This window comes from Manacus candei, unplaced genomic scaffold (genome assembly GCF_025592945.1).
Source record: "Manacus candei isolate 608988 ecotype Guabito, Panama unplaced genomic scaffold, ASM2559294v1 h1tg000034l, whole genome shotgun sequence".
NCBI lineage: Eukaryota > Metazoa > Chordata > Aves > Passeriformes > Pipridae > Manacus > Manacus candei.
This window is the reverse complement of record NW_026138082.1, coordinates 6814977-6837798: the sequence shown is the minus strand read 5'-3', so window position 1 is coordinate 6837798 and position 22822 is coordinate 6814977. Positions and strand designations below refer to the sequence as shown.

General features: G+C 39.5%; 1 long non-coding RNA gene across 1 annotated transcript; it reads right to left on the bottom strand.

The window, feature by feature from the left end:
- Positions 1 to 13154: 13154 nt before the first annotated feature.
- LOC127473094 (uncharacterized) lies at positions 13155 to 20136 on the bottom strand. Its single transcript, XR_007905274.1, has 3 exons — positions 19999 to 20136; positions 13648 to 13706; positions 13155 to 13259 (listed from the first exon to the last, which is right to left on the bottom strand). It is a non-coding gene; the product is annotated as an uncharacterized LOC127473094 (long non-coding RNA).
- Between the last annotated feature and the right edge of the window lie 2686 nt (positions 20137 to 22822).

The window sequence follows — 22822 nt, the reverse complement described above, 5'->3', positions numbered from 1 at the left end:
ACTGACATAGTATTTTCCAGAGGTATTTAAAAGAAAGTTCCCTTTAAATCACATGAGAAATACCCTTATCCTGGTATGTCTAATGGAAAGAATACTGGCAAAAATCTTCAGAAAGTCACACAAGTGGTAAAATGTCCATAGGTAAAAAAAAATTGGTGAGTCCATACTCTCCTTTCCAGCTCTATAGCATGACACCAGACTGGTATTTACCTTCAGAAAAGTGCTCTTCTGACTTGTCAGATATGATCATAAGGAGGAAAGAAAAAGGTTCCCATTAGAGGTTGGGTTTACTTGAGTTTCTGCGTGTGTTCATCTTTGATTGCTCAACAGAGGCTGTGAGCAAGCATGCTGGCTCATTCCAGTGCTGGTGGCAAACAAAGCAATAAATATAGAAAAGCATCTCTGTTTTCTCAGGGCTGTAACCAAGCTCATACTGCCCCATTTTGGTAGCAGGCACTGTAAGATATGACATGGAGCTGCAGGAAGTACCTCCTGTGTCTGTGGTTGTATGGCATTGCAGGGTGCCCCAACAAGGTAACTTTACTTACCTCTCTGCTTGTGACCTGAATGAGAATAGAGAAAAAAAAAAAAAAGAACAGAAATGGCAGAAAACTCGTGGCAGGCATTCAGGATCTCACACTGTTTTGCTGTTGTTAACTAGCTTTCAGACAGGTCTGCCAATAGAACCCCACTCCATGGGGTGTCCGAAACCAGCTGCAGGAGCAGAGCTCATGGGTCTTGACCTCCCTCTCCGTCCTTCTCCCGAGAGCCTAACTGAGGCTGCTCAACTGCCCCCAGGAGCTGGGTGGCTTCAGGAGCATTTCTGGTATTAAACCCTTGTCACAGGTCAGTTGCTTCCCCCAGTTCCTCTAAAAATACCCATGTCTTGTGGCTTCTGTAATCACATAACTTCATGTCTCCCTTACTCCTTCCCCAGAGGAATGAAGAATGTTGAGCTGCTGGCAGCTAAACTGTATTTAAAGACATTTTTATTTTCTGAATCATATTCAGTGTGATGCTTGTTTTAATTATATTTTATGCCGAGTGCTGTAAGATGCATGCATGAAAGCTCGTCCATAAATAAACATGTCTTTAAAAGTCCTTATTTATTTTCCTTTAGTCAATTCCCACTCCTTTCCTGAGGTGTACAAAAGCTGGGATATATGGTCTCCAAAGCCCAACCACAAACCCCAGACAGCACATGATGACAAACAACCTCTTTGCACCACTGCTGTGAGGGCTTGGCTGTACCCTGGCACTGTGGGCACGCCTGCATCACTGATGGCTGCTCCAGGGCCCCCAAAATGGTCAGGACTGCCCCTTCTGGAGAGGCAGGCGCTCTCCAAAAGCCTCTCTTAGGGCAGTTGTCTGGTGAAAGAAAAAAGTCTCAGCAGGGAAACACATTGTGAACACTGTGCAAGCGACCACCACCTGCTCCTGTGAGGTGGCAGGGCTCAACCCTGACCACAGGTCCTGGTGGAGGTGCTGTGACCTGGCTGTGCCCCATGCCGGAGCTCAGACCCCCTCAGGGCATCCATGGGATGGGAGAATGTCACCTGCCACTGAGCTGGGGTGAGGGCAGGGGGCAAGAGGTCAGCTCAGCAGCAGATCAAACAGCGATGGCAGGCGTGGGCCTGCCTGTCAAAGGACCCCTTTGAGGCCAATAAAAAAGGGATTCATGTTCTGTTGCTGGTTGGATCCTGTGGACGAGGCGAGGCTGAGAACAGGCCTGTGAACAGCGCTTGTTGGAGGGCAGCCAGGGGAGGCTGCCCCGCCAGCTTTCACAGGACCTCTCGCTGCTGCCGGTCACAAGGCCTCAAGCACAGCTCCTGCCATGGCGGCCCTCCTTCCCTGCCCCACACCCTGCACCCCAGCACTGCCGGCAGAGCTGCCTCTTGCTTGGCTCTGCCAAACCAGCTGTCTCCTGACAGGAGAAAATAATCTGGGATCAAGGATAGGAAACTGGATCCACACACGCAGGCAAGATGAGAAACTCATGTTTTACAGCAAGCCCCCTCCATCGATATGCTCCACCTCCCTCCCCCACCTCTAAGCAATGAGAAATGAAAATAAAAGAAATGGAATAAAAGCAGGTATACAATGCTTTTTTTTTTTTTTTTTTTTATGCTTGTGTGAAGAAAAAGAAGAGAAAAGAAAGCATCCAACTGCATTTTTTTTCTGGCATCAGCACGCTGTCCTGCTCCCATTCCCATGACAGCTCCTGTGCCCTCACCACAAACACATGGGACTGTCCAAGTACCTAGGGTTTTACAAAGAGGTGTGCCATGAGGAAAGCCACTTGCAAAGGCCAAACAAAGGGCAGTAGTCCTTTATGGATATAAGCCCCAGCGACTGTCTGCCTCTTGCTTCTGTCCCTCTCTCATCTGTGCTTCAACACCCCAGTGATTGTTCACACTGCTCCTGCAGCCCGTGCTGCCTGGAAATGTTTCGAGTCACTGAATGTATTGCTTAGAAGAAGAAAACGGCCTTTGATATGTTTCTCGAAAAGAGACAATTAAAGAAAATTAACCCACAAGCCTTCTGAACTGGTTATCTGGCTGGAAAGCAGCTACCAGTCAGCCCTACAGAGAGCAGTGGCCAACTGCCAGGAATGAGTGGAGCCATCTGGTCCTGCTGCCCTCCGGCCCTGTTGCCCCCAGGGGTTGTTTAACAGGGATGTGTTTGCTACACCAGCACCATTGCCTTAGCAACACAACCAAAGTGTTTGTCAACATGTGAGCAACATGAATGATGGTGCCTTGTCCAAAGAGGTCTGGATTGCATGTGTGATTCTTCTTCACAAAAGGCAGTTTCACCACTTGCCTCACAAAGACCCTGAGCGGGAAACTGGGAGCTGGGACGGAAACTTTCCTGGGAGTCAAAAGCAATTTTTTTTCTAATTGCACAGGAACTGCTATGGCCGTTTGGAATCAGTGACATCTAAACTAATAAATAGTACCACTCTAAAGCCGATGAGAAATATCTACAATTTTAAGAAGTGTCTGCTATTTTTAAGTAATAACAGATCTTCCCCTGAAGTGCTGGAAGCCTGTTATGCCCTGTCACCAGACTGTATCAGCCTTCTGAGGGGCTTTCTATTTCCTTAAACCTTTACTGAATTAGGTCTGAGGAAGCAGCTTATATCTACCTATTGTCTTGCCGTCACTAGCTTTAAATGGAAATCTATTCACTGAAATCCCTTTTTTCATCAGCCATTTTTTCCCACATCGGATCAGATGTCAATACTGTCTTTAATGGGAAGGAGCAGGGTCATGCCTGAACAATGTTTTGTTCTTCTAATGAACAACACAGGTTTTCGCAGCTTACTTTTCACCTCCTCAGGTTCCCACCAAAAAAAAAACCAACCAAATTCGTTAGTGCTATCCCTTATGAGGCTTTCTTCTTCTTCTCTCCTTTTCCTGCTCTAGCTCACGTCAAAGTGCATGTTTTCCCACGACCAATTCCTCTTATTTGATTGATGCACATCTCTGTCAATTAACAGTGCAGTGCAGTTTCTCTCCATAAAAGAGATTTCTTCCAAGGCAGAGAGCATGCCCTCCCCACTCCAGTTGTAGTTGTAAGTAAGGTTAGCATGTTAACTTTAGGTTATTCCTTTGGGTGACATAGGGTGGGGAAGGCAAGGTGCTACTCATAAGTGTCTTTCATGAAGGCTGATGTATGTACAGTGCAGAGCGTCTAAAGTGCCACACAGGGATTCTGAAATTCCCCTGTGGGGTAGAAAATATAGTAATTGTGATGCTCAGATTTTTATGTACGTAAGGACAGGACCCAGTTATTGTGACCTAACCCCAGAGGCAGTTTAATATCTTCTGTGAGGATGCATGAGCCATCAGCATTGCCTGTGTAGTATGTAGCTGGATCACTCGTCTGCAGAGCCTTCTCCCCATCACCTTTCAAATTCATACAGCCCTGTGGCTCTCACTGAAGTCAGTGAGAACCAGGATTTATGTGTATAAACACCTCCTTTTGTGCAAAGAACCCAAAGTCTCTGTGGGTCCTCTAAATACTCCTCCAGAAGTTTCTAGTGTCCCTGTAATTTATACTGTAACATCCCTACAGGGGAGCAGAGGGCTGAACTGAATGCAAAGGGAGAGAGACTAGGAGAAAAGACTGTCAGTAGTATTTCTTGGTAGTCATCAGAGTGCAACATGAGAAGTTCCCCATACTGTCTGCACTAACATCTGTATACAAGAAACAGAAAGAGTTGTAGCCACAGAGGGAGGCGTGTTTTATGTGGTATACTTCTGTTTGGAGTATGCTGTTCTGGATGATTTCAGTGCATTTTCACAAGTAAACCATGTTCTTGTGTTTGTATTAAAATGTTAATACATCTTTTTAAGTTTTAGGCCACAGTTTTACAGCTACATGAGAAAGACCTTGCCCTCTGCAGATGTGTATCGATCTACAAAAATGTAATATGACTTGCCGCACCAGTAGGGCTGCTATAGGTTCTTTGATACTGAAACAAGAAGAGTAACATAAAGTCTCTTGATGGGTCCAGTTTATTTAGGCTGAAAAAATAAAGTGTTGTCAAGGGATGGATAGACAGTACAGTTTCAAAAATTTTTTACCCTTCATATAAGTGGTCAATCTAGAAGACATAAAACAACCGAAAATTTTCCATCATTATCTTTTAATTGAAAAATAGAATTAAGGGTACATAATTACACCTAGAAAGGATATTACCCTAAAAATGTAACATTTTGTAAAACAAAAACTACAAACCTTGTTATGGTTGAGACAAAACTATTTGCAAGTCAGTAAATAAATACCTTTAGGATGAAAGGTATTTACTATTTCAGAGAAAGAATATTTTATTTAATTTTTTAAGCTTTAAAAATTGGGGAATGTACTGCAAAGTTGCCACTAGTTTTTATTAGATCTTGTATAAAATTCTAGACTATAGAAGGAGGTGAAAATAATGAAAATGCCATAATGTTCTATTGTCTACCTTGCTTTTAGTGATATTTGTCAGTGGTGTCTACAAATGATGTACATCTGCATTTCATGCTTTGTACAAATGTTTTTCCATAGACAAAGTGCAGCTATAAATCATACTTTTGGACTAGATGGTGTATGCTTTAGGAGCTTTGCTTCTGTGAGTTAAGTATTGTAAGAAGAAAACCAGATGATTAAAGGTTAATATAAAATTTTCTTCTGTGTGCAGAGGATGACTAGAGCTGACACTAGCCATGATTCACCCACAGGAAAGATAAAGAAGCACCTTGCACACTTCCTCAAGGGAAAGACAAGAAGTAAAGCTTTACTAGGAATGAAAATGCTGCTAGGGAGATATGAGTCAAACCAAGAATGAGATATTCTCACTATGTGCACAAGAAATCAATTTATTACAAGTACTCATGAACAACAGCTGCATATCCTTCTTTGATCAGAGAAGTATCTCTCTGGTATCTCCATACCCTACTTTTCTACCAGGATTTTCAGCTTCTCTGTGTACAATTTTTTTCTGAATGAAACTATTTGGTCAGTAAAACGTTCCATTACTGTGACATCAATTCCACTCTCTGTACCTCAAATTTGAATTTCTGAAACTACAAATCTGTGATTATTCTTTGACAAAAAAAAAACAAACAAAAATATTCTTTATCTGAATTTCTGCCATTTTTTTCTGAAATGTTACCAGGATCCATCTCTGTAACAATCCTTGGCTATGTCATAACTATTTCCTGCATCAGCTACTGTAATTCTCATTTTAATGGCCTCCAGAAGAGGAGGCCCGGAAAATGCCCAGAAAACTGCAGTCAGACCACACATTATGTTCTAAGGTGCTTCATCTCTTTTCTCTTAACTCTACTGGCTTGCTATCCTTCTGCCCACAGAATTCAAATCAAATGCTAATACCTTTAAATCACTTTTGACGCACTTTGTATTCAGCCCTTGGCCTAAATATAATTCAGTTTCCCTATCCCAAATTTTTTCTTTGTTATAATTCACACAGATCAATTTCCATGAAACACCTACAAGCTAAAGTTAGGAAGGTGGAACTTTTCTAGAGCTTTCAGTGAACTTTCCCAGCTGAAGAAGGACAAAGTGGTGCTTGACCTTTGAAAAAAGATTGCCATTTTCAAAAGGAGGCTTCCAATATAATCTACCTTTTTCAATTTTTCCTGCATTTTCTGTAAGTCCCAGGAGAAGAAAAAAATCAGATAAACATATCAGTGGGAACTCAAGCACTCCTAAGCCTATTTCTTTCTCTTCCTGTTACTGAGTCTTTACCTTGTAGAGGCATAGGAATTAGATCTTTATTTCCATCTTCCTTTTTTTTTAACACTCCCAAGCTTCTTAGACATCAGTATGCCCAGTTCAGGGTTGTCCTCAAAAATGCTGTTCACCTTTCTCGCTTCCAGGAGAAAGTCCTGTCTTATCAACATTGTATTTCTGTTTTTCCAAGTGGTAGGAAAAATACATTGCATACAATAAAATTTGTCTTTCATTTTTCTATATGCTCTCTTAACTCTCTTATTTATACCCTACCTTCTACTTTCTCATACAATAATTACCATCTCAGCTTCTAATCCACAGCATAATGAAGGCTGCTGTAATCAATAAATATTCTTTTTAATTAGTAAGTGTCTATACTCAAGAGATTGATTTCTGGGTCAACCACTTAACAGCGGGTTCTTATATCTACTAATGTTCCTGAAATCATAGCGCTAAATTTTATTCTTGGTTTCATTGCTCCAGCAGTCCTAAGCACATCAACCATATGTGCCTGGAAAACTTTAAAATTAAACATCAGAAGAGTAGGGGAAAGAAAATTTCCTTTTGCTTCTCAAGAAAATGCATTGTTTAACTCAGTCAAATATAAATGGAACGCTCATACTAAGCCACTAGGATGTTCCTAATTTCTTAAAGATGTTTCTCCGTGTGATGAAGTATCATTTGACCCAATAAACCAACTCTAGCTCGAGTTTGTAGATTTGCGTAAAATAAACATTGCCCAATGAGCTTCCCACTTCCTTTCCTTTTGGTTTTCTGTATGAATAAATCCTTTTCAGGGGAAATGTTAAAATGATGTTTTCAGATCTCCAGACAATATAGGACCAGACCACAGAATTAAAGTATTTTCTTTGTCTTAAGATAGCTTTCTTCTCTAAGTATGAAAAAACACTTGGATCAGATCAATTGTTCCCTTCAAATTCAAGTAGAAAGAGAAATAAGTGGTTAAGCATACAGTTTACTGGTTTTATATTAAGAGACAAACATTTTCATCTGATCACTTTTTAAGTTTTATGTTGATGAAGACACATTCTAAAAATTACTGTTTAGCTTACAAGGAAGGTCACAATGTGCTTGGAGTTTATGTAAAAATGTCAGGTGAACTAATAAAATATCATTTTATGAGTTCTTGTAAAATGTCAGGTCAACTACTAAGCCATCATTTTATGAAGGCAGTGAAAGCACTGTAATTTTTAGAAAAACCTACAAATGCATACAGCTTAGATTTTACATAGAAAGGAGAAAATCCTCCAAGTGATAAGAAAAAGTTAAAATACACTTCTCACTCCATTTTCCTGGATGGTTCCAGTCAGGGATAGCTACGATTTTAAACAATAGCATGTACATTTTAATGTACCGGGACTAGACAAACAGCTCTTTCCTAATGATATGAGTGAGTTAAACTGCTTTGCTGCTTCTTTTGCCATGCAACTCTTGTGTTATTGACCACGGAAATAATGAATGCTCAAATGCACCTGACAGCATTTTTTTTCTATTAGACAAAGGTCCATCACTGAGGAAAACTCCCAGGAGGTACTGCTTTGGAAAATCAAAGGGGTCCCAAAATTTTAACATTTTTCATTTATAAAAATACTTTGTTTGATATAACTAGTTCTCAAAATATGGGCCTAATTTTTAATATCATCATGCTTATGTTTCAATAATGTTACGCCTAATTTAAGTAGCTAATAAGAAGGCATGTGGGCCCCCAAAATCAAGGTATCTTGACTAAATAGATATTTTGGATATCTAAACACTGAGGCTAACTTTCTAACTAATTTGTGTTACTCGATCAAACTAATGTACCCTCTTGTCTACATCAAACATGTGTTTATGTTACCATCAATTTAAAAATCATATAATGTGAAAATTATCTATAGGACTAGAAATTAGATCTCATTACTTATTAATCATGACTAATAGTGTTCACTTTTTTATTAAAAAATAAACGATTGGTGTCTGACTTTGGATATGAGGACCTTGGCCACTGCCTTAAAGCCTATCTTTGACTATGGCACTATGCAAAACCGCACAGAAAAGATAAGAACCCCGTAGTGACAGGAACTGGGATCACTTTTTTTCTTCTCTCAGTGTTCTATACCTAAGAAAATATGGGGGTCTTCAAAAAGCAGAAACTCCAGAACAACAACAAATCTCTGACTTCTGTGCCTTAGCAGACATCCAAAGGATCAAAATTCACCGTGCAGCCAGAATTTGGGGGAATCCAGCCTTTATGCACCTCCTTGCTTCCTTTCCAGGCCTGGGAAGGAGATACCTGTGGCTAGGTGGCATGATCAAATGTCTCTCCTCCTCCCATCCTTACTCATGCAAGAAAATAAGACAACTTGAATGGACAGAAGCATGATGGCCAGAGTTACCTCCCATCAGGAAAGCTTTCTGTCATCTGCCTCTCTGCCCATGCCTATTTTGTTCTTCCTCTGGAGACAGAAAGAAAGGAAATAAACCAAAATAAAGGGCTCCCCTTGGTCATCTTAGAGCTGTCTGAGATCTGAATTGAGAGTAAGTCACCTCAGTTCCTCAGGAAAACATGGTGAAAGCTGGCAACACTCTTCATGGGGTTCCAGCAAAAGCTTCCATATGAGTAAGAGATGTCTACTCCAGACTTTTGCCAGGGCTGACTAGGCCACATGCTATCAGGTTTCTGTGTTCATGAGGACCAAATGTTGCTTTAAAAGTGTCAGAGGAATGAAGAGCATGCAAAATAAGCCAGTTTAAAGCCTGGGCTTTTGCTGCGCTTTTATAATCTGCCATTTACTGAAAATATCTCCGTGTGTGAGATCTTTCCCCCTAAGAACATATGTCCTTTCTGCTTTTTCAGACTCTGATCCTAATCTCAATTGTTTGATGTCATAATCTGCAGTATGGGAATGCAGAGAAATGCCTTCAAAAAAATCCCAGTGCTAATTGAGAGAAGGTGCCTTCTGGGGGTTTTCTGTGTGCAATAGTTTCAGGAATGATTGAAAGAAAGCATATTAATCAATTTTGCAGATGATTTGCAGTGGGAAAAGAACATAAACCACTTAAAGGCTGGGAATAATACAGAACACAGTTTTCATAAAACAAAGGAGGAATCTAACATCACTTGGAGCACACCGGTCATTCAGATCACTTCCCATAGCTATTCAGCAAACATTTTTGAAAACATTTTGAAAACCAGTATAGATGCAATAATGAATCAATGACAAAGAAAGAAATATACTCATGTCTCAGTCTTTGGAAGAAAGAGAGGTGTTTTCAGTATCCAATGTTATTCTAAAATCTGGAAAAGACAATACAAAATTTGTGTTGTTATACTGTGTTGTTATTCTGGCAAACAGGATGAGACAACAGGAATCTTGTACCCTATTCAAACGTATTGTAAGTGCCATTTTCTTTATACTGATAGTAACAATGAACATCTGTAGTGTGCCTTTTAATTTCAACTCCCGTAGCAAGATTTACAGTCTTCACTCTCTGAGAAGATGACTTTTTCTAATGAACTGAAAACAATTTTTCCTTATATTCACTAGCAATTCCAGTTACATATACAAGTCTCTTTCATGGAGTTGTGCTAATTCTGTGTGGTTGCATAAATGCATTTACCATATATATGTTGCAAAGGTCAGTAATTTGAAGCTTTCAGCAAATTACATCAAATATCATACATTTGCATCAACATGCAAATGTTAAATACACTTGCTAATTTTGTCTGTAATCCATGAATTACTTTAGATTCTATTAGCAACATCTTGTCAAGATGCATAGAGCTGGAAGAGTCTAGGCTTAAGTAAGCACAGCACGATTGGTAAAATATGCTTTAAGAAACCATTTCAGGCCTCCAGAAAAATCTACCTGAGTGTTTTCCCATTACCTTTTATTTACAAAATGTGTGATCCCTAATATAATTTTTTTTCTAAGTTTTTAATATACCATTATCTTCTTTTTTTTTTTTTTTCTGAAAGCTCATATTTCAGAAATTCATAAAGAATGGCCTCTGTGATTCGACTGTAGAAAACAGAAAATGTACATTATATTGTATGGTCTTTTGATTAGTGTTCTACTGTCATCTGAGAGGATAAACATAAGAATGAGACTCAAGTGGCCTCATCCTATTACAGGATCTCTAGACATTTTATATTTTTGATTTGTAAAAAGGGAATCTGTTTGCCTCAAACAGATATTATATGGGAGTTAATTGGTTATATCTGTGCACTGCTTTGAACATCTAAAGAACAGTATGTGAATGATATGTGCTCTTTTTCATTTGTTAGTCTATGACTCACATTGTTTGTTTGTCTCTTCTCTAAACTTTCCTACAGTAATTTTATTTTTCTGATATTGATAAATCCAAAGTTTGTTTTTTGCTCCAGTCTTATTGAACCTAGGAAAATTCTTCTCTGAGACCATGTTGCTTTTTCTTTTATATTTCTTGTGTTATACTGACTGCTCTTTGTTAATTTTGTATTTCTTTACTGTATTAAAAGTCAGGTGAAATCTTTGCATTATCATACTTAATCCCTTTTCTCCAGATTTCTTCTATTGTTTCTGAATCATTTTTTCTTATTTCTTTTCTGATTGTTCATATAGAAGAGTTTTCTGAATATACTGTACATGGACCCATTTAAAAAAATCAGGTCAATTCTAGCTTATTCATTTACAAGACTGAGAGGCTTTTGTATTCCTATTGTGTAAGATGATTTTCTTATAACTTCATTATGATAAACAAGAAGGATCAGGCCAAATGAAGAAAGATGGAATGTTTTGTTTTCTAATGAATTTCACACAGACATAGCAGTTTCTCTGCTGCTGGCTTAAAACAAGGAGCACACAAGTGGTATGAACAACACTGTCAGCAGCAAGCTCATTTGCTTAACCTCAGTGCATCAAAAAAAGGGAGACTAAGTTTTTTGGAATGCAAATATTATTGTGAAATGGGGAAAAAAGAGTAAAGGAAAAAATACAGGTTACGCATGGCTGCTTTTAATGGAAATAGTATGATGTCGTTTCTCCCTTTCTTCATGGTTTGAAGTCAGAGATCCCCAGAGACAAAAAATTCTGAAGTTGTAATGAAAAGGGATCATTTCAGAACACATAACAGGCAGTTCCCTCTTCTTTTATGTTCTAGGGAGAGAGAATGTTTCCATTGTATGTGGCTTTTTGATATATGACTTTGAAAAGAATACTCAATCCTTCCATGAAAAGGTTGAATATTCTTCTTTGCTTAGTTCTCATTCCTGAATTACATTGAAATCCCATTCCCTGGTTATTCATAACTTGCTAAAATTTCCCTGTGAAGCTTAAAATCGTAGCACTCTAGTCTTGTGAAGACATTTGAAAAAGAACTACCAAGCTAAAACAAATAATGCACTACAGAATAAACAAAATATGAGACATAGCAGAGGGAGAATCAACCCCATACTTCCCTTTTTCTTTCTCTCATGGTGACTACAGAAAAATTTATGCTAGTAAAAGGTTTTGCTTACATTAAATTGTGAGGCCAATTGTTTGTGCAATGAATTTCAAGCTCAAAAAGCACTGGGGGGCTGAATTTGAGACATTCACACTATGCAATAATTGCTCCATTTAACAATTAAATCTTAAGCAGTTCTGTTACTGGATCACTCTTTTGAAGCCTGGTTTGAAAACCAGTTGAATAGTTTTATAACAGTGTATAAAAAAAAACTGGAGCTTCAACAAATCCATGTTGAAGATCATTCACTGTCAGTCTTCCTGAGCTGCCAGTGCAGTGTAATGTTCCACAGTGTGAAGAATTTCTAAGAACAATTGGACTAAAAATAGATCTCAAACAACAAAAGGTGAGGCAAGCAGGAGCGTATGTTTATGGAAGTAGGGCAATATCACAGAATCAACCAGGTTGGAAAAGACCTCTGAGATCATCGAGTCCAACCCATGACCCAACACCACCCTGTCAACTAGACTATAGCACTAAGTGCCACGTCCAGTCTCCTAAATACCTCCAGGGACGGTGACTCCAGCACCTCCCTGGGCAGCCCATTCCAATGTCTGATCACTCTCTCTGTAAAGACTTTCTTTCTAATGTCTAACTTAAACCTACCCTGGCACAGCTTAAGACTGTACCTTCTTGTTCTACTGCTGGTTGCCTGGGAGAAGAGACTGACTCCCACCTCGCTCCAACCTCCTTTCAGGTAGTTGTAGAGAGTGATGAGGTGTCCCCTGAGCCTCCTCTTCTCCAGGCTAAACAGCCCCATCTCCCTCAGCCACTCCTCATAGGCCCTGTGCTCAAGTCCCTTCACCAGCCTCGTTGCCCTTCATTGGACACTCTCCAGCACCTCAGTGTCCTTCCTAAACTGAAGGGCCCAAAACTGGACACAGTACTCAAGGTGTGGCCTAACTGGTGCCAAGTACAGAGGCAGAATCACTGCCCTGGTCCTGCTGGCCACACTGTTCCTAATACAGGTCAGAATGCCATTGGCCTTCTTGGCCACCTTGGGCATGTTCACCTGGCTCATGTTCAGCTTCCCGTTGATTAGAACCCCCAGATCCCTTTCTATCTTGTCACTCTCCAGACTCTGTGCCCAGCCTGTAGTGCTGCATGGGGTTGTTGTGGCCTAAGTGCAGGACCCAGCACTTGGCCTTGTTAAACATCATACCATTGGAGTCAGCCCATTTATCCAGCCTATCCAGGTATGGTTAAATCTACAAATATCAGCCAAAATTTTGAATCCTCTTTTAATTAGAAACCTTAGAAATCATTTCATGTGTTAAAACTTGAAGTAAAGAGTCAAACATGGTACTCCTGCACAACTTCCAACTGCCTGATTAGATGTTTGCTTTGCAAGTGTTATGTTCTACTAACGTGAGGAGTGTTTTATTCACCTTACTTGACATTAGACTAATAAAAATTTTATTCACCTAAATAGGTACCCTCATATCCTTTGTAGAAAGGGTTTGCCAGTTGTTTATGTGCCTTTTTCCAGATACGATGACTCTCCCTGGGAATTTTTCTTTCTGTTGACCTGCAAAGGAAGTTAGGTGATCAGTCCAGACTTAGCTATTATTTCTGTGTTAATTCATGGAAAAATTGTATCCCATTAGTTCTCAGACTGGGACTTTGAATACTGCTTACAAAGTGTTCTCAAGAAATATCTAAAGAGTACGGACCTCACAAAAAAATCTGAGTATAGCGTGAACTTAATATTTCACAGCAGGGATATGTATTTCATTCACAAACATCAGGGAGCACAGGGAGTCACTGCTGAGAAAAGTTCTAGTCCACAGGCTAGATGACTTTTTGTGAATACACATCTCTTTTAATGGACCTTAGTAGTTTTATGAGATTTAGCTTGTCTTTTAAATCAAGTATGTACAATTTAAAGTTTTAACTGACATGCCCAGGCAACTTACATCTGCATTAATTATTTTGGGATTTTCCAGCAGCATTTTGTGGTATCCATTTTCCATTTCTGTAGTAAAGAAGACACTGACTTTTACTAAGTGAAGCACCATAGGTTTAACTCACTCAGTAGGACTTCATTCTTGGTGACCTCCTAACTTTTTAATGTGTGTGTATCAAAAAATAATAATCTCATAGTAAATAGTTCTGTAAATTCCTGCTTAGAAACACAACCCTCTCCTCTCCCACACACCCAGCAAGAGCTACTGTAATTACTCTTTTGATGCAGGATTCAGCTGACCTAACACGAGACATAAAATGTTAGCACCTTGCCTAAGTTAATTGTCTATACAACTTCTAGAGGCACAGGTAACCCCATGTTAAAGCAGATGTTTCAGATAAGTGTGCTGAATTACTTTCCTCAGGTGCAGACATCCCTCCCTCCAAAGGAGCAGAGCTGGCCAATGTGGACAAGACACCTTATCTGAAGAGAGATCAAATGAGTCTCAACACAATGAAGTCCATACTCTGTAGGTTCTTGGCACGGAATCTATTTCATAGAGGTTTCATGGTAGATGGTAACTAACTTTAGACTTTTTTGAGAAGAGACTTTTCTACTAGAAAGACAGTGTTCCACAGAAGATAGATGATCTTTTCCTCTTTCTCTTCATTTCATTTCCATCACATAAACCCCTTTTAATGTGTTCTACTGGTTTCCAAATTGTCCAGAAAAGTTGAGGAAGGATGGTATAGGCAAGGGTAGTCTGAACAGGAAGAATAGCTCAGGGAGAAGAGTCTGGGATTCAGATGGGACTCACATGCTGTTGTGCAGTGAGTCTGGGATTCAGATGGGGCTCACATGCTGTTGTGCGGTGAGGGCAACAGTGAGATGAGGGCATTTCACAGCAGAGACTGAGAATCTCTGGGCCAGCAGAATGGCCCTGAGTGATGGGGAGTGACAAGACCATAGTGGGAACAACTTGGCTTATCAGCTTAGAGAGAAAAAGTAGGGCTTGTGTAGGACTACTGTTTCCCTATATCACTTTCTACTCCAGCCACAAATACTTAAAACTCATCAATATTATATGTTTAGCTCATCCCCAGACAGTAAAATGGGTGGGGGCAAGACTCCATTTAGGCTCATATACTTCAGATCCAGATTTATACTTTACATGATATATTTCCTTGAATGGTTTCTACAACCAGTTCATTTTGGTCACTGTGGTTTGGGGATAGACTTGACCAAAGTCAAATCTGTGTCACAGCCATTTTAATCACAGTGTAGTCAGAGATTATAGCATTTTCAAATGACCCACACTCATGACTAAAATCCAAAGGGCATGTACATGAAAATCTGCAGCGACCAAGCGTTTATGCAGCATTCAACAAATCAGCTTGCAATTGGGTAATGAAAATTTGAATCAGCATGCTCTGGTAACCAATAACTATACACTGAATACCAGCTGAATTTTAAACTGAAAATGCAAAGCAGAGAAGCATAACAACTCGATTACCAACTTCCTTTCTATAAAGAAAATATTGTTTTAAGTGAGCTGTTCTAATGATCAAGTATACCACAGGAATGTGTCAGCAATTACAGCACTCAACACAGCACACTTCTTTCAACTTCTCTTTATCTAGCATCTCCTAAACACTAAGATGAGATACGTCTTTTGGTCCCAGACTATATGTACAAAATAATGGTAGAAGCCCACTTTAAATAATTATTCAAAGGAATGCATATACTCAGTGTGTGATCTCCCATCTCAAGCAATATTAGGCTCACGTAAGGATGATGAAATAAGGGACAGTGTGACCAGCTGAGGAAGATGCAGAAAGAACTGAGATGCATCATACTTTTTGAGCTAAGACTTGAAGCTCGTGACTAGGTAACAGGAATCTGTTCTGAACATACCTGCCCCATAGGCAAAATTGATATCTGCTTCCCTAAGCATGAGGGTTTGAGCCAGGGGTCTGATTTTTCCACATGTGGTCAGAGATACAACAGAGCTGCAGGAAGAGATGAGGAGGAGCAAGATAAGTACAGCTTCCAGGGGATGCTAGAAGTGAAGGCAGAAATAGTCAGTGTTGCCTCAGCAGAAACTGACTTGCTCTTCAGCACCATCTTACATCCTGTTTTTCCACGGCTCTGACAGTGGCATAGTCTTGTTGCCCTGTTGCAAGCAAGATTTGTAGCAACTGTTTTGAAGTGTATAGTGAAGCTGGGCTAAGTAGGATGATTTGAAGAGAGCAGAAAGGAAAGAGGAAGAAATAATTTCTTAGGAACAAAATACTCTGGGGAACCCTGTTAGCACGTTGCCTGATAAATGGTACAACTTAGTGCCAGGATGAATCCCGAGCACCTGCACATGCAGGTACTTCACCTTTGTAAGTCCAGTTGGAGTGCTAGAGAACATCATTGTTCTAAGTTCAGTGACTGCAGCTTCAGCAGTTGCAGAGCAGAAATTGCCATTTATAGCAATTATTTGGTGGGTTTATGACACATTGAATTGGAAATTTGGAATGAATCACTTGCAACCTAATTAGGATTGGAAGCCAGTTTCAGTTAGGGGTTGTGTGTCATCTACTGTATCTATTATGTAATTGCTTAGGAATTTCCATAGTACACTGTCTTCATAATTTACTGAATAGCCTAGCAGTCCACTGACCATACTCATGAATTTTTTTAATATAACACAACTTTGTTGAAAGGTTGCCCAGCTATCAAAAGACTGAGACGCTTTAAAATGATAGTCGGGATACTTGAACAGCACTAACTTCAGGTTCTGAGTCAACCAAATAATTTTTTTCCTAAAGGTGGGGATACAAAAGAAAATACTTGAACTTCACCTAAGGCAACAAGAAAATCCTGTGCAAATGCTGTTATATAAAGGACATTGCTATTACTTGCATCTCGTATTTCACACCTTTATGAAACCTAACGGTGTGCATGATTCTTGACATGAGAGGATTTTAACATGTGAACAGGCTTGCAGGCAAGAGAACAACAAATGGCAGGAGTAGATGTGCCATTGTAGCAACTGTGAACTGTGGGTGTTTCAGATTTTTACCACAACATTGCTGGAGTGCTGGGAATTGTTCCAAATTACATTGCTAGCTCAGGAAGGAAAGAAGAAAAGAAGGAAGGAAAGAAGGAAGGAAAGAAAGAAGGAAAGAAGGAAGGAAAGGAGGAAAGAAAGAAAGAGAGAGAGAAAGAAAAAGAGAAAGAAAGAAAGAAAGAAAAAGAGAACGGAGGGAAGAGAGAGAAAGAAAGAAAGAAAGAAAGAAAGAAAGAAAGAAAGAAAGAAAAGAAAGAAAGAAAGAAAAGAAAGAAAGAAAGAAAGAAAGAAAAAGAAAGAAAGAAAGAAAGAAAAAGAAAGAAGCCTCAGAACTGTTCTTTCTCTTTTCAAATGATCTTTCAAAAGGTATCAAGATGTATTGAGCCCTAAGGCAACAGCCTAAAAGCTCATCTAAGTTGTATGTGGAGAAAAGGAATAATATGACAGGTTTCAACCGTGATTTACAATAATATGAATGGAAACTGATTCTGGCAGACTTCCATCTACTTAATGAAAAACTTGTTGAAGAGGAAAAAAAATGTCTTAAAAGAGACTGATAGAAGATTAGCAAGAACTAGCATGAACATGATTACAGCACTTGTATATCTGTCATTGAACACCATCTCATTAGTAATAAATATTTTGTTTCCAGTTTTTTTAATTGCATTATTCCCATTTTTAGCTTACAAAGCTATGATTATCTGCCAGTTTTTTGTAGATGTCACAGCACACAAAAATCTTGGACATGGATCTGCAACCTTCCAGTAGTATTCAAGGAAAGCATCTATGCGTGGTGGTGTAACAGAAAATATTAAGACACCAATGGGAAAAGCAGACCTAAAGAGACACCGATAAGCACTTCTCAGCTCCTTGTAACTCTATCAGTGTTTGCCTCTAGCCCAGCATCTCACTTTTGAACATTCCTTGATTACAGAGAAAGAATGCAAGGAAATCAGCTGTTTGATTATCTCCTCTTTTGTATCATTCCTTGTCCATCTCAGGCCTCTGCTTAAAAAGGCAAATAGCAACACTATATCCTCAAAGGCATAGAAATAAGAGCTGAAAAGCCATCTCTTACATCACTTAACATAGACCCTGCCAAGAAGAATTGCTCCCTACAGTACATTCATAAGTGTTTCCTACTATGCAGCTCTAAATGACTGAAGTGATCGGGCTTCCGTTGTGTCCCTGGGGAGGTTTCACCACAGCCTATTCAAGCATGCTGTTTAGAGAGCAAGAGACAGTGATTTCATTGTGTATCACATCTCAGGGTTTCTACAGAGAGGTTGGCTCCGTGCCGCACCTGGAGCAACCTGAAACATTCTGATGATGCAGTGGTGAAATTTCCTGTTCACTTGTCATCATGAACCTGATGGGCAACACCATCGTGAGCCAAAGTGCAAGTGAGCCAAATTCCTAGTCAGCTCAGCTTGAAATAGATTCCATGCTAGGATATGACCCTCAAGTGAAAATGTCTTGCAACTCTGTTTGGCTTCAATTCACGTCCCTTGGAAGTCCACGGACAAGGGAGAAAGCTCTTTTAGTAAGCCCTTTGGGACAGTGACGTGTGTGTGTGTTGATTATCATAAGTAAATAACAGTAATAATAATAACAAAAGTTGTCAGAAACCAATCTGTGCAGTTCTTCCAATAAATTAACATGATATATGTCTGAGGCCAGGGCCAGGAAATGGCCCTGATTACTTCCTGATTATGAAAGAGATGGAATTAGTGGGGTATTAGTTGTTTTCAAGGGATTAATGAGCTACCCAATGTGAAACAAGGCCTAATTTTGATCTAACTCTTCTCATCTGCTGGTGTAACTCAACTGACTCCTGTGGGGCTCTTCTTGACTAACGTCAGTGTAGTGGAGCAACAGTACCTTGATTTGTAAGCCGTGAGTGTTTGGTAGCATACACAGTGCCTGTAGCATTCCTTTCTGAGAAACACTACACATGTAAGTGGTATGCTGGCACCAGAAATTACCACAGTGGTATAAAATATTCAAAACCACTAACTGGCTCAACTTTCTTCCATGAGATTAAATACCATCTGAAAAAGTTCTATTTGTAATTTACGTAAGCTGTTACTCTTCCCAAACAGATAAAAAGAATCTTAGCTTAATAACATATTTCGTTAATATATTGGGGTTTTTTTGAGAAGTATCTCTAAGGATCTGGCTCATTGAGAACACATTACTGAGAGGTTATTTACTTGTTCTTCTTCTGGGTACAAAACCAACCTCCTTGAACTCCTGATAATGGTTTCTAAAACATTTCTATAGTTCCAAGGGCAAAATGTTTAACATTTTAAACGCTGCTTCCTGGTGCTGATGAAACACCAGCTGCAGTCTTCTGCATTTTTCAGAAGTATATATTTTCAGAAGACCTTAGCATTGGTAGAATTCTGTTTCCTGTGATGTAAATGAAGATTTCCTGCAAACATCAACAGCAGCAGATAGAGGAAATTCGGAGCACAAAGTCTCACCCTCAGTGACTTGTTCCTACTGCAGCTAACTTTCAGGAAAAACAACATAATACAGCAAGTGTATAGGCAGTTTTCAAACTACTTTGCTCCTTTCGTTTGTACATAGGATCTATAAATAAATTCAGACGTTTTGGTTTCAATAAACTCTATTCATAATGATGCTATCCTTAAATAGCAGGAATTCACTATAGTAATATAATGAATTCTTTTCTGTGTGTTGTTTGCAAGTTGATTAAGTACAATCACAGTGGCTTAGTTCAGAATTCTTTCTTTATGGAATACATTTAAAAATAAAACAAAACACGGTCACCCGTGAAGGACTTCGTAAAATGTCCAGGCTGTGAAAGGCAGTCAGCAATCTGTTCAAAACCTTTGTTTGACAAACTTTCCCAGAAGATTGGCAAAATGTTAAATAGCAACTGTACATGGAATTAGAAAATGAACAAAATCAGTTGACCTGAGAAAGATCTGAACTTGCAGTTCTTCCCACAGCCAGCTGTATCATACAATTTTTTTCGGAAACATTATGTTTGATAAAATCTCCCAGGCTCTGAATATTTACTGCTCAGTCATTTGTTGTCCTTTTTAATAAACAGGTCAGGGGAGGTATTTGTGAGCATGGCATAATTTTTTCCAAAATCATCAGGCAGCCAATATTTTTCAGTACAATAGCCTACTTGTCTTGGGCAACTTTTTCATTCTGAACAAGGGCATGAATGTTTCAAGATTAGAAAGACAAATGACTTATTTATGTTTATACCTGGTTTTGCTGTACCATTTCTTTAAATACTCTTTCATTCCATTCAGCTATCCTTACCCTCGCTAGCTGTTGTAGATAGTCTGGCTTCTGCATGAATTATTATAGTTTTATCACATAATATCAGACTCTGTGGGACCCACTACAATAAGACAACCTTTATGAACAGTTGTATGCTTGCATCTCTTTGCAGGGTAATACAGTCTGTCACCTATATGATACCTATATGACCCACTGGAATGCAGCAGTGCCTGGGACATGCTGGTGGAGACGATAATGCAAGAACAGGAAACACGGATGTGGCAGGAGACTGCAAACACCACTGGGTGTATTGGCTAATGTTGTGCAGGGATGTGATGTCAAAGCTAAGTGTTTAGTTATTCTTAATTATTTCCTTCTGGAAGTGGCTGCTGCTGCTCAGGGACTGGCTGGGTGTCAGTCAGCTGGCAGTGAATTTTAGATAGAATGGTCAACTCTTTACTTTGCCCTGAGCAACACTGGACTTGATTCACAAATACTGTTATGGAACAGGCACTCCATAACAGGGACTAAAACTGGCTCAGATCCAACACTCTAGTAGAACCAATAAAACCACCCAATATCTATACCATTGTGCCTAAATTCAAAAGACAATCATGTAAAAATGTGTAAAAACATGTAGGGTTACATAAAAAAGGAAACTTCAAGTTTTTAAAGAGTAAAGTCTTTGCAGATGACATGCAAATAATTTAGAGATAATTGTCATGGGTTTGGGTGGTATAGAGTTATTTTTCTTCCTGATAACTAGTACAGTGCTGTGTTTTGGATTTAGGATGAAAATAATGTTGATAACACACTGATGTTTTAGTTGTTGCTGAGCAGTGCTTACACAGAGTCAAGGATTTTTCAGGTTCTCATACTGCCCTGCCAGCAAGGAGGCTGGGGTTGCACAAGAAGTTGAGAGGGGACACAGCCAGGACAGCTGACCCCAATTAACCAAAGGGATATTCCCTACCATCTGGCATCATGCTCAGTATATAGAGTTTGGGGGTGCTGGCTGGGGAGTGGCTGCTGCTGCTCAGGGATTGGCTGGGTGTCAGTCAGCTGGCAGTGAGCAATTGTGCTGTGCATAACTTGTTTTGAACATTTTTTATCATTATTCTTATTTTCCATTTCCCCTCTGTCTTATTAAACTGTTTTTATCTCAACCTAGGAGTTTTACTTTTTTTTCCAATTCTGTCCCGCATCCCACTGCGGGGAGTGAACGAATAGCTATGTGGTGCTTTGCTGCCTGCTGGGTTAAACCTCAGTAATAGTGTATCAGAGGCACAGAGCAAATACATATCATGTCTTTAAAAAGACCATTAAAAGACCAGGAGAAAGCAATGAAAGGCAACAAATTGAAGAAGACCTCAGTGTGCTAAGGTTGTGTCCAGTTCAGGAAAATAGCAAAGATCATAAGCTCTGGGAGGTTAAAAGGAGAATCTGTAGTGCAAGAGATCAATTATTTAGTCATAAAGGACCAAACAATACCTTCTTTAAGAAGAAAAGTGCAAAATTACGTTTCCACTACGGCAGCTTGGGAATGTTTCTACACCAGGATCCTTCTTTGCACAGGATGTAGCAGATGATTTGCTTCAAACTGGTATTACAAATGATGTGAAATTGCAGGAATACCTTGTCATAGTAACTAGTAGGTGGAATTCAACACAGATTATTGCAAACTCTACCCCTTAGACCTATTAGGATAGGTTCTGAGTTACTGTTACCATCAAGGAATAAAGTATTTGTCTTGTAATAAATAGATATTTGAAACCATCATCTCAGTGCTCAATACTGTTCTACTGAGACCTTTTTTCTGTGTTTTGATCTTTTTATCTCAGAAAAGACACACAGGAAGGAACAAAGATGATTAGCAGTGCAGAGTGGCTTCAACACAAGACCCAAATAGTCTAGAAGCATTCTTATACTTGGAAAAGGAATGAGTGATGGCCTTCCAACAGACACCATGAAGGACACAGAGCCAGGGAAAATGGTTGGAAGGCTCTTCTAGTGCAGAAACTACAAGGTATCAAGTAAAGACAGAGCTTCCAAAACAAATAAAAGGAAATAGTGTTTCACATTACACATAGTTGAGCCATGAATTTCCTCAACACAGGAGATTGTAGGCAGTCAAAGTTTATATAGGTTTGAAAACAACTGGACAAAGTTACTGAAAAAAATTCTCTCAAGGATTAGCTCAGTATTTTAGAGCATGGTGCTAATAACACCAAGGTCATGGGTTTGATCTTCGTATGGGTCATTCACTTAACAATTGGACTCGACAATCCTTATGGGTCCCTTTCAACTCAGAGTATTCTGTGATATATCTGTGATTCCATGATTATTAAATGTAATCACTGGAAGCTTGGAGAATATTGTGGGGATGTACCACTACACACTCTTATATTTTCCCTACACACCTTCTATTGATGATTGTCAAAGGTTAAATCCTGGGCAAGGCAGACTTTTGATTTGCTTTTATCCTTACTTTCTTATTACTTTTTGAGACAATCCGTATGCATAGATCTTCCCCTGTGCCACTGCTAGGACAGCAGTTTAGTTACAGCAATTGCTTTTCAAGGCTCTCTCCCCTCAGTGCTCAAACTGAAGAATTTCCTTTGCCTGTTAACTACAGGCTGGAGTCTAAACACAGCCGAGGAGGGTGCTCACCCCTTCTTCCCCCTCTGCACTGCTGCTGTTTGACACAGCACACCTGTGTCAGTGGAGGAGATTTGGACAATGAATAGTGTAGGGAAGGAGCATCCATTTTTCAGTAGCTTAATACAGAGAGAGACCAAGATTAATGCAATCGGATACAAATGTTGCCTTGGGGATGTAGAAAGCTTATAGAGATGGTGATATA